The sequence below is a fragment of the Macrobrachium rosenbergii genome, chromosome 22 (assembly GCF_040412425.1).
Source record: "Macrobrachium rosenbergii isolate ZJJX-2024 chromosome 22, ASM4041242v1, whole genome shotgun sequence".
Lineage (NCBI taxonomy): Eukaryota > Metazoa > Arthropoda > Malacostraca > Decapoda > Palaemonidae > Macrobrachium > Macrobrachium rosenbergii.
In genome coordinates this window covers 41,653,135-41,670,890 of record NC_089762.1, presented here as the reverse complement: position 1 = coordinate 41,670,890, position 17,756 = coordinate 41,653,135, and the positions used below count along the sequence as shown (strand labels likewise).

Genomic DNA, 17,756 nt, shown 5'->3' with positions numbered 1-17,756 from the left:
ATAACTTAATAAATGTAATAATAATAATAATAATAATAATAATAATAATAATAATAATAACGTCCTAATCCAGCTGCTACTGTAGTAAAGAGCAGAACTCGAAAACAGACTCTACTGCAGCACGACCCAATAAGAAGCGGAGAGCGGTTGTTTTGGTACAGTGGCATTGCGCTCGAAATAACCTCCACGACATCGCGCGCGCGCGCAGCCACGTATGTTTGTGAGTTCGTACGTAACCGCATTAGCGAGTGAGTGTCACGAGGTTACGTCTTGAGAGAGAGAGAGAGAGAGAGAGAGAGAGAGAGAGAGAGAGAGAGAGAGAGAGAGAGAGCTTACAGAATGGTTCTTTTCTCCATGAGAAGAGAGAGAGAGAGAGTGAGAGTTTACAGAATAGTTCTCTCCTGTGGGAATTAGTGCTTAGAGAATGGTTCTTTCTCTATGGAGAGAGAGAGAGAGAGAGAGAGAGAGAGAGAGAGAGAGAGAGAGAGAGAGAGTTTCCTATGGCCTTTCAGCAAGGGGTAAAAGGAAAGGCACCCAGTAAAAGCACCCGCACGCACACACACACGCACACACACACACACACACACACACACTCACACTTTCCCTCTTCCATAAGCGCCTACTTGAGATGCAGAAAATATCATCAGCTGGGCGATATCTCGAAATCCAAATGGATCATAATGACCTTTTCTGATAAAGTCATTGAGGTGAATTTAAAAGCATTTTTCAAGAGGGATTCAAAGCTGATGAAATTATTATTATTATTATTATTATTATCATTATATTATTATTATTATTATTGGTGAAGATTTCTTTACCACTTTAGTGACTCATGCCATTATGAGATTATTATTATTATTATTGGTGAAGATTTCTTTACCACTTTAGCGACTCATGCCTTATGAGATTTTTGTGAATTAATATTATTATTATTATTATTATTATTATTGATTAAGATTTCTTTACCAATTTAGTGACCCATGCCATTATAAATTTTATTATTATTATTATTATTATTATTATTATAAAATCTACCAGTTTATTTAGTAAAACAACCTAGGCACATTTAAACACTCACACTTAAAAACTTTGTTCGTACACAAAATAAGTGAACAATGAAGCCAAGTACAATTAAAGAAGCTGGACAGCAAGGACGGAAGAGATACGAGTGAATGGATTAAATTTAAAAGGCGGAAAGCAACGCAGCTGCACTGCTAGGATCCGTTGGGTAGCTCCAAAGGACAAAAATTTCCATAATAATCAACAGATACCTTTTTTATAGTTACTAGTTCATCTATATAATACCAGAAAAGAATCAGAAAAAGATCAAAACTCAATTTGCTGCATCATTTTACTCTTAGACTTACAGACAGGCAATTAAAGATATATAGGCTATATATATATATATATATATATATATATATATATATATATATATATATATATATATATATATATATATATATATATATGTGTGTGTGTGTGTGTGTGTGTGTGTGTGTGTGTAATGAGTTTCCTTTCTTCTCTCTAAAATATAAACTATTATAAATACCAAAACCCTGACATAAAATGTAACAGACATAAAAATCCTAAAAAATAAGCTAAATATAACGATAAACATAATTTCATTTATCAGTCTCGAAAATATGCCGTCTACACGAATTACGAGTATAAACGCAACGTAAAAAAATATTAAGGAAAATCTGAATACACATCACACCACGAAAACATGAGATAATAAACGTACATCATACAAGAGCCTGCATCCAAGTTTACACACGAAAAAAGAAATACAGCCAAATACGAAAATATTTATTTGAAATGTAAATAAATCCTTAGATTATCCAAAACGACATATTCACACCCCTTGAAAGCTGTCCACCTACGAACCATATATACCAAAAAAAAATATATAAAGTAAACTTAAAAGGAAAAAGGATAAAAGATAATCCACAGGAAAACTTAAAAAAAAAAAAATACAACGAAGGAGAGAAATCCTATGCAAATAGCCATCATTTACTCCTTATCCCTCACTGAAAAGGCAATGAGCTCTAGTGCCTACATTAGGAGGAGGAGGAGGAGGAGGAGGAGGAGGAGGAGGAGGAGGAGGAGGAGGAGGAGGAGGAGGAGGAGGAGGAGGAGGAGGAGGAAGGGGGGAGGTAGCACTTCAAAGTGGCACTCATGGTATTCTGTGCCATCTCTCGAATTAGCAACTGACTTTCTTGGCCTTATAAATAGGGAACACTGTGGGTATTTTGGGATCGTGGTACGAGTCGCTAATTCTCTCTCTCTCTCTCTCTCTCTCTCTCTCTCTCTCTCTCTCTCTCTCTCTCTCTCTCTCTCTCTCTCTCTCTCTCTCGTATGCCTAATACAACCCAACACGCGCCAGAAACGCGACGAGAGAGAGAGAGAGAGTAAAGAGGTATAGACCCAATGACGTCTTCTGTAGACTGGCACAATTAACTAGTATGGCACTATAAATAAATCTGAAGTTTCCCTATGTATAATTCATTCATACCTATAAGCCTAAATTTAACGGACGATTTACGCTAACAAAAATTTCGTTATTCCAATCAAAAAAAAGATGAGCCATTTCATTCCGGCAACAAGTACTTCTACAATATAATAATAATAATAATAATAATAATAATAATAATAATAATAATAATAATAATAATAATAATAATAATAATAATTTCCAAGCTAGCATCCTCAGCAAGTGCAGTCACATAAACAATATTTTCCTAAAATATAAATGAGTAATATATAACGTTCTTGTATTACAACATATATATATATATTATATATATATATATATATATATATATATATATATATATATATATATATATATGTGTGTGTGTGTGTGTGTGTATACATATGTATACATACATACATATATTTATATATATACATACAGAGAGAGAGAGATATTCGGAATAAGGAAAACATTACATAAACACCGACCTCTCACTGCCACACAAGGAAAGCTCAAACAAGCACAAGCACCGACGCACCCACAATCCATGCAACGAGAGAGAGAGAGAGAGAGAGAGAGAGAGAGAGAGAGAGAGAGAGAGAGAGAGAGAGAGAGAGGTTGTTAAAACACCTAGCAAGCGTGTTAGCCCGCAATAAAAAGCACTAGTAGCGGACTGCACTATGCGACAAACAGCACCCCGGTTGCAATGAAGCTATTTTACCCCGGAGAGAGAGAGAGAGAGAGAGAGAGAGAGAGAGAGAGAGAGCGAGGATTTCCCTTTTCCTATTCGAGTACAGTATATCTGCATCATTCCTTGAATATCCTTTTAATTCCCGAATTTAGAATTGGACATAGGCCATTGATAAACCTTATTTCGTCTTCATTTACAGAAATAAATAAATAAATAAACAGGAGAGACTTTTGAACCTGGAATCTGGGAATCCTGAGAGAGAGAGAGAGAGAGAGAGAGAGAGAGAGAGAGAGAGAGAGAGAGAGAGAGAGAGAGAGAGAGAGAGAATCATTCCGTATGAACTCATTAATTCTGTTCCTAGTACGTCTTATCAAACATTACCATTTGAACAATGAAATTTGTCTTTTTATAACTATAATAATCTTAGCATTGGCGTATTTTGAAATTTCATTTTGCTTTGCTATAAAAGTTAGCTGCGTCTTCAGGCAAAGATCAGTATCATCTTTAGTCAGCGAAATTCGAAGAGGAGATCCTGATTCTTCGCCGGAACTTCGACCCCTTGAACAAGGATCTGGTGCAGACTGTTCCCTTGCTAATGATGGCGGGCGATCCCTTAACTCACCTCCATCCTCAAAGCAAGCGCCTCAATACAGAGGAAATAAAGACAAACTCTATCGATGAGCTAGCAGACACAATAGAAAGTCTGCGGAAGGACTTAAAACAGGCAGGAAGTGTACTAGAAAGACTGGCTGATGTAAGAAAATTCGAGGACGACAGCGAGAATCTAATGATTCAAACCTCAAATGCAGTAGCTCAAGCAGAGCGTTTGAGAAGGATGTCGATCAAGAAACAGACACTCGATGGAAACATCAGATTCATTTGTCGAGTGAGGCCAGTTCTTCCAAATGATGAGATGGGAAAAAACGGCGCTGAATCCAGGCAATGAAGCTCCTGGCTGGCGGTAAGATCGAAGTCGCCCTCTGTCACGGAGGGAGGAACAAAACTGAGAGCTTTTCCTTTGGCAAAGTCTTCAGGCCCACTCATTCACAGCACGTACATTTCATGCTTTTTACTGTACGGACAGACTGGATCCGGTAAGATCTTCACACTCTCCGGCTCCTGGAAGGGCAAGAGAAAATGCCATTCGGCATGCGCCGAACTCCAAAGTCTCCAAGAACAATCTCCGAGATGCTTCAAATCGTCTAGAAGCCTTCAGAGAGAGCAAGTGTCATATTTGAAAAGCTGGGTAAGAGAAAGCAAAGAGTATGGTAAAGGGACTTGGATATCAACGCAGATCATTTAAAATGAGAAGAACTTCCAACAGACAATTGCATCAAGACAATGGAAATGGAAATCCAGAAGAGGGCGAGAAAACAAGGAAAAGGCCCTCCTCAGTATGGAGTCTAAGGACAAGGGTGAGGCCCACAAGCCCCCAAGGCTCGCCAGTCTCTTGAGGGCACCTTGAAGGGAAGGGTCCGACCCAGAGGCTGCTTCCTCGGAGGAAGGCAGGTATCCTGCCAGGCTGGGGGAGCGGGCCTGGAGAGGGCCCTAGAACTTCAAGGATGAGGCCCAAAAGCCTAAAAGACTTGCCAGTCTTTTGAGGACAGCCTTGAAGGGAAGGGTCCAACCCAGAGGCTGCTTCCTCGGAGGAAGGCAGGTATCCTGCCAGGCTGGGGATGCGGGCCTGGCGAGGGCCCTAGAACTTCAAGGATGAGGCCCAAAAGCCTCCAAGGCTTGCCGGCCTCTTGAGGGCACCCTTGAAGGGAAAGGTCCGACCCAGAGGCTGCTTCCTCGGAGGAAGGCAGGTATCCTGCCAGGCTGGGGAAGTGGGCCTGGAGAGGGTCCTAGAACTTCAAGGATGAGGCCCAAAAGCCTCCAAGGCTGGCTAGTCTCTTGAGGACAGCCTTGAAGGGAAGGGTCCGACCCAGAGGCTGCTTTCTCAGAGGAAGGCAGGTATCCTGCCAGGCTGAGGAAGTAGGCCTGGAGAGGGCCCAAGAACTTCAAAGATGAGGCCCAAAAGCCTCCAAGGCTTGCCGGTCTCCTGAGGGCACCCTTGAAGGGAAGGGTCCAACCCAAAGGCTGCTTCCTCAGAGGAAAGCAAGTATCCTGCTAGGCTGGGGAAGCAGGCCTGGAGAGGGCCCAAGAACTTCAAGGAGGAGATCCTGAAGCCCCAAGGCTCACCAGTCTCTCGAGGGAACCCTTGAAGGGAAAGGTCCGACCCAGAGGCTGCTTCCTCGGAGGAAGGCAGGTATCCTGCCAGGCTGGGGAAGCGGGCCTGGAAAGGGCCCAAGAACTTCAAGGATGAGGCCCAAAAGCCTCCAAGGCTCGCCAGTCTCTTGAGGGCACCCTTGAAGGGAAGAGTCCGACCCACAGGCTGCTTCCTCGGAGAATGCAGGTATCCTGCCAGGCTGGGGAAGCAGGCCTGGATAGGGCCCAAGAACTTCAAGGATGAGGCCCTAAAGCCTCCAAGGCCTGTCAGTCTCTTGAAGGCAGCCTTGAAGGGAAGGGTCCGACCCACAGGTTGCTTCCTCGGAGGAAGGCAGGTATCCTACCAGGCTGGGGAAGCAGGCCTGGAAAGGGCCCAAGAACTTCAAGGATGAGGCCCAAAAGCCGCCAAGCAGTCTTGAAGGGAAGGGTCCGACCCAGAGGCTGCTTCTTGGAGGAAGGCAAGTATCCTGCCAGGTTGGGGAAGTGGCCTGGAGAGGGCCCAAGAACTTCAAGGATGAAGCCCAAAAGCCTCCAAAGCTGGCCGGTCTCTTGAGGACAGCCTTGAAGGGAAGGGTCCGTCCCCGAGGCTGCTTCCTCAGAGAAGCCAGGTATCCTGCCAGGCTGGGAAGCGGGCATGGAGAGGGCCCCAAGGGTGAGGGCGAAAGGCTCGTTAAGGAGGCCAAGTTCTTTCAGGGCACCCTTGAGGGGGGGGGGTGTCCTCTCCAGAAGAGGAAGGCAGGATTCCTTAGAAGATCTGGTAAGAAAATCATTGCATCTTGATTTCCCATTAATAGAATACTCTCTATTACTTTATTTCTGTTTTCCAGATGATTAAAATATTTTTTTTTATTTTTGTACTTTACTCTGTATTACCCAGTTTGTATTATAATTCTCCCATGCCAAGAATTCATTCAAGGGAAAGTGTATTTTATATTATTGCCATCAGTCTCTGTGCAGCACTTTGGAAACTTTAGAAATCGTTTCTTCTCAGAGTTCATTGATGAAGAGGGTAATTATCGTCTTTCCTGGTATCTCGGAGAGGACATTTTGAAGTTCGTGAAGGAAGCTGGTTTTCTTGAAAATTTATGTCGTATCGTCAATTTATTTTTACCATTTTATCAATTTCTTGGAAATTTATGTTTTTATTACCTTGAGGCCACATTATTTATTAATGGCGATGATGACGATAGGTATTGGAACGTTGATTTGCATGAGGTCAATGAAACACCCGAAGAGTAGTCCTTAAGATGAAGGACCCAGTTCACGACTGGCAGCCGCGTTTCAACAGGGAATCCTTCGACTGCCCTCCTGACCCGCGCAGCGTAGCGCGCGCCTCTCGCCAGTGAAGAGTGAAACTTGAGAAGCCAATCGCTAACAACAACATACGACGGAAATGGGAAAAAACGTTACGGGTGTTACACGTCACTCTCTTTCTTCTTCAGTTTTTTCCTTCAAATTGCTCATTACAGTCATTTCTAATCCGTAAAATCTTTTATTTTTACTAAATATCTAATGAAGAATTAACTCCAAAATAAATTAAATTTCTTTTGCAGTGAATACAAAATAAAATTGCATCAAAATAGTTTCTTTGGACTCATCTAGAGATGTCTGGTTAAACAGCTGCATTTGATAATAGTGATTCTGTACTTGATAATATTGAATATTTGATAATATTGTTAAAACTGATGTATCTGCTAGTATTGAAGCTGTGTTTGATATCATTGATAATACAGAAGTTGTATTGATAATACTGAAGCCGTTTTTTATAAAACTGATAATATTACTCAAGCTAGAAATGAGTTTCCTTGCATTTAAACGGCACTAAAAATGTGGAAGTTTCTTGCGCGGAATGTTTCAACCTTGATCCAGAAGTTAAGACGTTATGATTAATCAAAATACACTGACAAACACACAAACACACAGACATAAACACATACTACACAGATTGTGTAAGAGAAGTCACTAATCTAAGACAAAAGTTTACTTTAAATTGTCTAATATGAATCACATTAAACATACTTTGAAGATCTATTCCATATTTTCGTTCGGTTCTTCTGAAGATAAGTTGTTGTATAGCTGTAATTATTCAGAGTGCTGATGGCTTTCTATCCATAAAAAGATTTGAAAATATACAAATTTATTACACACAGTATCTCATCCTTGACTAAAACTTTAAGAGGATATAATGCAATTCTGAGCTATCTTCTTTTCCTCTGGGGCACTCCTCTTACACGAGTCTGTTTTTTTTTTTTTTTTTAGTTTTCCAAAAATAAAATTTTTGTGCCGGCTTTGTCTGTCCGTCCGCACTTTTTCTGTCCACCCTCAGATCTTAAAAACTACTGAGGCTAGAGGGCTGCAAATTGGTATGTTTATCATCCATCCCCCAGTCATCAAACATACCAAATTGCAGCCCTCTAGCCTCAGTAGTTTTTATTTTATTTAAGGTTAAAGTTTGCCATAATCGTGCTCCTGGCAACGATATAGGATAGGCCACCAACGGAACGTGGTTATAGTTTCATGGGCCGCGGCTCATACAGCATTATATAACCGAGACCACCGAAAGACAGCTCTATTTTCAGTGGCCTTGAAAATACGATGTACAGAAAACTTCAGCGCATTTTTACTTAATATATAAAATAACGTAAAACCAAACGACTTTATCTTTTCATTTTGCCAACAGAAATCACGAAAAGCTAAAATAGCTAAAAGCTAAAATCTTTTTAAACGAACAAAATAAGCGTAAAACATACAACTTAAATAACTGTAAAATAAAATGAAACTCACATTACGACCCTGTACTGCCCCTCATTTCAAATAAAATTCTCTCTCTCTCTCTCAATTAGGGAAAAATCACGATCTAAGCATGAAAAACAGAAAAAAGAATATAACTTATAAAAGGGCATGAAATGGAATATAACTGATGATATAAACGGGTATGAAAAGGAATAACTGATATAAATAAAACTGTACATTAGGAATTTATAGTCAACCAATTGGCCTTCGTTCTCTTTATAGGACAGACTTCTAAAAACATCAGATACGGACGATCGTTATCAGGATGAAAACACCATCATATTTTCATTTTAAATGCTATTAACAGAAATTCATTGAAGTACCGGACACTAAACTTTCACGAGAAAACTTTTTACGGCCTACATAATTTCTAAGCGCATGCGTACACACACACACCCTCTATATATAAATATATTATTATATATATACATATATATATAATATACATACAGAAGCGGTTCAAAGGAGTGACAACCATCCAACGAATATTTAAAATACGTTAACAATTCGGTGGTTCTATTTGTTTTTTTATATGAAATTTAATAATTTGTTTAATTTTTGGTTACTTTTTCACTTCATCGTTATATCACCACAATAAAATGTCACTTCTTCGATACAGACCCATATACATATGGCCTAGTGGGCAGCGCCCTTGCCTTTCAATTGAAAGACCTGGGTTCGATCCTGATGTGTCAGAAATTTATATATAATGTATATATATATATATATATATATATATATATATATATATATATATATATATATATATTTATACATATATGAAATTTTTATCACACCGTGATTATATACATATATAATATATCTTTTGAGCAAAAGCTAATCCCACTACCTGAGTCAAAAAGACTCGAGGTCTGTGTGCATTTAATATATCCTTCTCTATCTTATATCTTGTGTGCGTTAATACTTTTTGTGCTGCTATGACTCCAAGTTTCTTTCTCTCATGCATTTGATACTTTTCGTCATATATTCTTAATATATCTGCTCTTTAATACGCAAATGTGTGTGTGTTAATATATATAATATATATATATATATATATATATATATATATATATATATATATATATATATATAATATATATATATATATATATATATATATATATATATATATATATATATATATATATATATATATATGATGTATATACAGTATATAGATATATATATATGTATATATAATAATATATATATATATATATATATATATATATATATATATATATATATATATATATATATATATATGTGTGTGTGTGCGTGTGTTATGCAATTATACTGTACACTGCATGTAACCAAGAGAGAGAGAGAGAGAGAGAGAGAGAGAGAGAGAGAGAGAGAGAGAGAGAGAGAGAGAGAGAGAGTCACATTTCAAAAACAATGCCTTTCACCGCGGTCCTACTTCTATGATAGATAAAAGAAAAGGAAAATAATTAATACCATCAAAAACAAACAATAAATACCAAATAAAAAAACACAAACGTACACAAATCAATTTCATCAATAATTCAAGAAAAAAAATATAAAACACATAAAACAAATTTCATTAATAATTCTAGAGGAATTATAAAAAAAATACATAAATAGAACTTCATTAACAATTCATGAAGAAAAAACAGACTCCACATCATCAGACAATGAAACTCGGATGGCTAACGGGTCTTTGGGTAATAGACCAAGAGAGAGAGAGAGAGAGAGAGAGAGAGAGAGAGAGAGAGAGAGTGGGGGGAGGTAAGGGGGAATAGGGAGACAAGGGGGAGGGAAGGGAGGGGAGGGGGAGAGCAGTAGAAGTGTGAGCGCAAGCGGGTGACCTTGTGCCTTCAGCATTGTTAGAGGTATGTAAATACCTCTCTCTCTCTCTCTCTCTCTCTCTCTCTCTCTCTCTCTCTCTCTCTCTCTCTCTCTCTCCGACAATGCAAGCCCTATCAAACCACAGGTAAAAGCACCTGTGATGATGATATGACGTGGGTCATCCAAAGATGGTCATCCTAAACCCACCCACCCCCCCTCCCTAAATCTCTGACGGCCCTCCTCACGAAAAATGAGAAACTACACCTTGGAAGCTATTGTCTTTATTGAGAGAAGCAGCGAGTTTCGAAAACAAGAAAATTGACGAACAAAACACCACTGGTCAAAACAACGAACTTAAAAACAACACCTCGCTCAATTAAGTTTCATAATACGACTTTAAAGACGTTTTATAATATGAACTTACTGACTCAAATCATGATCAAAACAACGAATTTAACAACAACAACAGATTGCTTAACAACAAGTCTGAAAGTGCGAACTGAAAGACGTTTGCAAAATGTGGATTCATGAACTCAAAACAACGAATTTAAAAACAATAGGCCGTTCAAGTAAAGCCCCATAATATAGTTTAAAAACGTTTCATAATATGAATTTATAAACTCTAGTAACGAATTTGAGAATTTATATACTTAACCAGGAAGACGTCCCTACAAATTGTATACAAAATGCTTTACAAATGTTACATAAAATACAGGACATTTTCTTGCCTCCACATCAAACGGTTTATGTCCTTTCCAAAAAAAAAAAAAAAAAAAATAAGAAAAAGGATACCAAAAAGACTCTTTGATATTCACAATAACAAAAGGAAACGCGAGGAAGGGTTGAAGGGGGCCGGCGAGCCCTTAAACCAAGACCCCCTTTTTCGACCAATAATTCTCCTGAAGACGACAACAACCCTGCTGTTGTGTTCTATGTTTCGATGACCTGAAGAACAACAGCTTCCGGGTGTTGTTCTTCCTTTTGCTAAATATACATTTAACCCTTTAAACACTAAAAAGCCATGAAATCATCGAAGCGAATTCAAGATGTCAACGACGAGGACACAACATTCAAAACACCCCCCTGTAGAGGGGTAGTGCCGTCAGCGCACTTCAAGCGGTGCACTGTAGGCATTACTTAAGGTCCTCTGCAGCAACCCCTTCCATTCCTCTTACTGCACCTCCGTTCATATTCTCTTTCTCCCATCTTAATTTCCTCAACACTCTCCTAACAATTAATTCATGATGCAACTGCGAGGTTTTCCTCCTGTTACACCTTTTAAATCCTTCTGCTCTCAATTTCCCTTTCCGCGCTGAATGACCTCATAGGTCCCAGTGCTTGGCTGTCGACCTAAATTTTATATTCCATTCGCATTCCACAAAATCATGAGTTTTGTTTGATAAATATAACCAAATCTAATTAGGTAAATGTGATTCCAAATAATTAACAATTTGCTAATCTTTCATGCCGATGTTATTGGTTGTTAAAAGGCGCTCATGTTGATTCCATCATTAAAGTCTACACCTGAACATAGTTGCAATAAGTGCTAGAGGTATCAACTATGCACCTGATTGCATTTGCAAGATTGTGTTTAATCGTCGATCATGATACAAGACGTTTTGTAACTGTTGCAAGAACAATACAATTCAATGCAGTGTGACTCAGGTTTAGCAATACAGTGTATCAGTGTATGAGAGAGAGAGAGAGAGAGAGAGAGAGAGAGAGAGAGAGAGAGAGAGAGAGAGAGAGAGAGAGAGAGAGAGCCCATAAGGTTTCCTTCTTCACTCTCTCCATGGTACCGTTCGACAGAGAGAGAGAGAGAGAGAGAGAGAGAGAGAGAGAGAGAGAGAGAGAGACTTTTAAAGCATTTCATGAACTTCTACCGAGCACGCTATAAGCACATTTAGTGTACAACCGATCACAGTCATTTACCGCTGTAAATTCTACCGCCGTGAGCAGAGCACGCGATAGTATACTCGTAACGTTTAATATTCCACGATGCAGATTACGAAAATAAATAAATGAATAAATAAATAAATAAATAAATAAGTAAATAAATAAATAAATGAATAAGAGTCTCGGGCTCCGCCTACGGAGTTCTGGAACACCGTCAATGGTATTTTGCATAATGTTTTCCTGTCACTTTCTCTACACTAAGAAACAAAATAAAGATTTTGGAGAAAGTAACAAGAAAACATTATGCAAGACAACATTTACGGTGTTCCAGAACACTGTGTGTATATATATATATATATATATATATATATATATATATATATATATATATATATATATATATATATATATATATATATATATATATATATATATACATATATATATATATATATATATATATATATATATATATATATATATATATATATATATATATATATATATATATATATATACATATATATATATATATATATATATACATTACATTACTATTATTATTATTATTATTATTATTATTATTATTATTATTATTATTATTATTATTATTATTATTATCACCACTTGGGAGTCAGCCGATATTGTAATTAATTCAATCTTAAAATGAACGTTTGCCCTTATCTATTCAGACATTTCTCTCCAACATCAAGTAAATCTCACACAACATTTAGGCCAAGTAACCAAATTAATTTGCAAAGAAAGACCCTACGTAACCTACACAGTATTTCCTTCCGGTGTCATTTTAATAGACTTTTATTTACGTGAAAAACGTAACACACTTTCGGACGCACGATATTAAAAGCATAAATACCGTAAGTCCGTAAATTCGGTGCCAAGGAAGACTTATTAACCTTTTACTTACCAACCTTCAAGTGTAAGTATGAGAGTATTCTTAATCATAATTAACACTAAACATACAGTTTTCATGTTGCTTACTATGAAATTCAACCTCATCAAATGGCGACAATTAGATTATTATTATTATTATTAAAAAATACTCATAATAGCATGAGTCTTAAAACTGATAAAAAATAGTTATGTATATGTTTTGTCTTCAAATATAAGCACATATACATAACTTAGGATTTATTTCTCTATTATTATTATTATTATTACAAAATACTCACAGTAGCATGAGTCTTCAAATGGAGAAAATAATCCACAGTTATGTCTGGATTTTATTTTATCTTTAAACACATGCGCATATACATAACTGTAGATTTGTTTCTCCACATTATTATTATTATTATTATTATTATTATTATTATTATTATTATTATTATTATTATTATTATTCAGAAGATGAACCCTATTCATATGGAACAAGTCCACAGGGGCCATTGTCTTGAAATTCAAGCTTCCAAAGAATATAGTGTTCATTAGTAGGAACATTAAAAAAAATTACATAAATACACAAGCACACAAACTTGATTCGGCCTCGTCACCAACACGATACAGTTCAGAAACACGTAAATAATACAGTGTACGTGGTCAGCATTTGGCACTGCAGAAAACACGCGTCGCCCGTAAATGCAAAGACTGGTTAAATCCTGGAATCAGACACACAAAGAGACAAAAAAAAAAAAAAATAAATAAAAACGACTCTGTAGTCTGGTTAACTAGTCAATAGCATAAATGTCAAAGAACTAAATCAATATTGAGAAAACGAATTCGCTCTACAGTGGTATGCAGTATGGCAATATAAACACAAGCACATACACATTATACATATATAGGTATATTTATATGTGTGTATTCATATATATATACATATATATATATGTATATATAATGTATATATATGTATATATAATGTATATATATATATATATATATATATATATATATATATATATATATATATATATATATATATATATATATATATATATATATTAATATACTAAATGCGCCTAGTGTGATAAAAAATAATTGTTATTTGCATATCGATGTGTAACTTACCGAGCTCTATGGCGGGAGACTGTTCAATTTAAGTCCTTGCAGATATGTGCAGCTTACCTGTGAAAGAAGGAAAATAATTTTTAGTTACAGCAATACATCAACATTAGTGCATCCAAACAGTTATATATAACGAAAAAGGCACATTTTATTTAAAAATAAAAAAAACCTTGGCTACCTTGCATTGGCTACATGTTTACATTCATAGCCACGAAGAAAAATACACGTAAAAAAATACGAAAAGGCTACGAATTTAAATACGTAGTTAAGCATTCTTAAATGTTGCCGTATCATTAACATGAGTCGAAACTCATCACGACACTTTCCTTAAAAAATATTAAAGGGAATACCAAAATAGCAGGAACAAGAGCACGTCGAAGTGGTAATCTCTGAAGCAAGCACACAGCATTGCTCAAAGACAGCAGACACTTAAATATCAGTGCCTCTATGACAACTGTACAACACACAAACAGCCACACATGCTTATAACCACACGACAAGTGATACAACCACACATACAACTGAACAGTTAGGAAAATCTATAAAACATCACCAAAATGCTTTTAAAAGCATAAAACAGAAAGCACCAACGTAAACACACCTAAAATACCTTAGCCACCATTCGACACAAACCAAAAAAAAAGATAAATAAATAAATGAAAATGACACAAACACCTGTTTGCGAGGACCGATCCCACCCAGATCTTTAAGAGCAAGGGTGTCACGACACCTGACACCTGAGAGAGAAGGAGAAGGAGAATTGATGGAGGCAAATCAGAAAGGGTAAAGGGGCCATCCATATGCAGATGGCACTGCTAAAGCACATTAGAGTTTCGGGGTTTTTCTATGGGGAGTGAAAAGAATCGCTTCACGGCGCCTCTTTATGAATGGACTCGTTAGGGATTCCGAAAATACTACTCTCTTACACGCTGACGTCACTGCGGCTGAATGAAATATAAGGTTAGAAATAGGTTACCTGATTAAAACTATTTTAAAGGAATTAATTGATATAATTCATGTCTTTCGTTAATTTAGCCTACATGAGAAACTTAAGTCATTGCGGATGGCTGAAATAGGTTAGGTAATCAGGACTATTTTAAAGGAATCAATTGATGTAATTCAAATCTTTAGTTTATTTACATAAGAAACTTGCGTCACTGCGGATGAATGAACTAGGTCAGCTGATTAAAACCATTTTAAAGGAATTAATTGATATATTTCATATCTTTGTTAATTTACATGAGAAACTTAAGTCATTGCGGATGAATGAAATAGGTCAGCTTATTAAAACCCTTTTAAAGGAATTAATTGATATAATTCATATCTTTGTTAATTTACATGAGAAACTTACGTCACTGCGGATGAATGGAATAGGTCAGCTGATTAAAAACATTTTAAAGTAATTAACTGATATAATTCATATCTTTTGTAAATTTATATGAGAAACTTAAGTCACTGCGGATGAATGAAATAGGTCAGTTGATTAATACCATTTTAAAGAAAATTACTTTATATAATTCATATCTTTTGTTAATGTACGTGAGAAACTTAGATCATTGCGGCTGAATGAAATAAGTTAGATAATCAGGACTATTTTACAGGAATTAACTGACATAATTCATATCTTTTGTTAATGTAAATACAAAACAAACTCTTACAATAGTACAAAAAATGCCCTACGCGCTTACGTCATTGTGGTGAATGAAATAGAGGCTTAGCTGATCAGAACTATTTAAAATGAATTAATTGATGTCATTTATATCTTATGTTAATTTAAATGGGAAACTACTTGGCTATAGAAGAAAATACAGGACTGAAATACACTCCATATTTGGCTATAGAAGAAAATACAGGACTGAAATACACTCCATATTTGCCTATAGAAGAAAATACAGGACTGAAATACACTCATCTGGCTATAGAAGAAAATACAGAGCTGAAATACACTCCATACCCGGCTACAGAAGAAAGTATATCAGAAAAAGTGCTTACAGAAAAATTACTTAATTAATCAGAACAGTTTCAAAGGAATTATTTCATATATATAATTTATAACTTTAGTAATTCATGGAACCAACCTTTACAATACTACGAAAATCTAATCACCTTCATACATGACATTCTAAAGAGAGAGAGAGAGAGAGAGAGAGAGAGAGAGAGAGAGAGAGAGAGAGAGAGAGAGAGAGAGAGAGAGAGAGAGAGACTGACAATGCTATTATTTTAAATTTGCAACATGCACGACGAAGGCAGCTTTGGAATGCAATCTCCTGCGTTTCAGAAACAGTCAGCCTATGCAATAAAATTCATCATAAAGAAAATGTTACCTCCAAGGACAGTTGTAATTTCTTTCCAACTATTTGAACAGGTAAAAATAATTCTAATTTCAACAATAAATCTCAATTAGTTTATTACAAGCACACTATAAATAATTTATTTATATATACAAATAAGTGTGTATATATATATATATATATATATATATATATATATATATATATATATATATATATATATATATATATATATACATATATATACACACACGTACAGTCAACTTTGGAAAGGTAGCATAGGCTATAGCCTTCCCGTACGTGAGCTAGTCTTTAGAGATGTTTATAAATATAAGTTTTTCGTGTTTATGTACAAAATACCAGTGCATGCATACACTTACACACACACACACACGCCACTGTGCTTGCATGCGTTTCAAGGCCCTGTTAAAGCAACAATGGTCTTGGTGAAAAAAATAAAAGAAAAAATCCTTATACTACGAACACACTTGAAATGTGAAAGGGCAGGAAACTGCGTCGAATCGCATCTAGGGCGAATTCGTTTTGAATTCTGGCATAAAGACCACTTGTCAGGGCATTACGAAGAGATGCCTTTATTTTCATGAGAACTGAACTGCATATAGAATTTAAGCCAAAGTCCAAGCACTGGGACCTTTGAGGTCATTCACCGCTGAAACGGAAATTGACAGTAAAAGGTTTGAAAGGTGTAACAGAGGGAAAATAAGATGGAAGAGAGAGAATACGACAGGAGGTACAGTAAAAGGAACGAAAGGGGTTGCAGCTAGGAGCCGAAGGCACGCTGCAAAGAACCTTAAGTAATGCCTACAGTGCAGCGCATGAGGTGCACTGAAGGCGCTACCCACCTCTGCGAGTTTTATTTTAATGAGCGAATTTCTTTTGGAGTCTGGCATAAAGACCACTTATAAGGCTATTGCGTAGAATTCTTTAGTTATGTGAAGATATTCGCTTCTTGAAATGGCAAGCTGTCAAGGACGAATTACAGAGAAGGGCCTCCTCAACGTATTTCAAATCTTATACAAATGCAGAAGATGTGTATGTATGGACAGTATACATGAACAGATAATATATATATATATATATATTATTTATAATATAAATATATATATATATATATATATATATATATATATTATTTATAATATATATATATATATATATATATATATTATATATATATATATATATATATATATATATATATTTCTCATACGAAACTCCTTTTAAATTTAGTCATTTTTAGTTTCCTATTTTAATTTATTACGGGGTCAATAAGCTACAGTTTGTAACGCCAGGTTCAAAAGCCATAATCAATCAATCAATCAATAATGGACGAATTCACCACTCTTATCAAAAGGAACTGTTGAATCGTGCGGAGAAATCTGACATTATCTTGAGTAGATCTATTATTATTTCGTCCGTACAAATTATCTTCATTCCTCGTGGAGAAATTAGTATCTAATTTCAGGGACAGTTTCCATTATAATCATTTGCTTCTTTCTATCAGAAGTTCCCTACCCAGAGCTAACTTAGTATTCTCACGGAA

General features: G+C 36.2%; 1 protein-coding gene across 9 annotated transcripts in view; it reads right to left on the bottom strand.

Annotated features, from left to right (window-relative positions):
- LOC136850794 (tyrosine-protein kinase CSK-like) overlaps positions 1–17,756 on the bottom strand; it is a 280,335-nt gene that overhangs the window by 244,345 nt on the left and 18,234 nt on the right. For 2 of the 9 annotated variants that reach the window (XM_067124807.1, XM_067124799.1), the window contains exon 2: positions 13,905–13,961. The exons of the other annotated variants lie outside the window; for them this stretch is intronic. The gene's annotated coding sequence lies outside the window, so the exon portion shown is untranslated. The remainder of the gene's footprint in view (positions 1–13,904; positions 13,962–17,756) is intronic. 9 annotated transcript variants of the gene reach the window in all.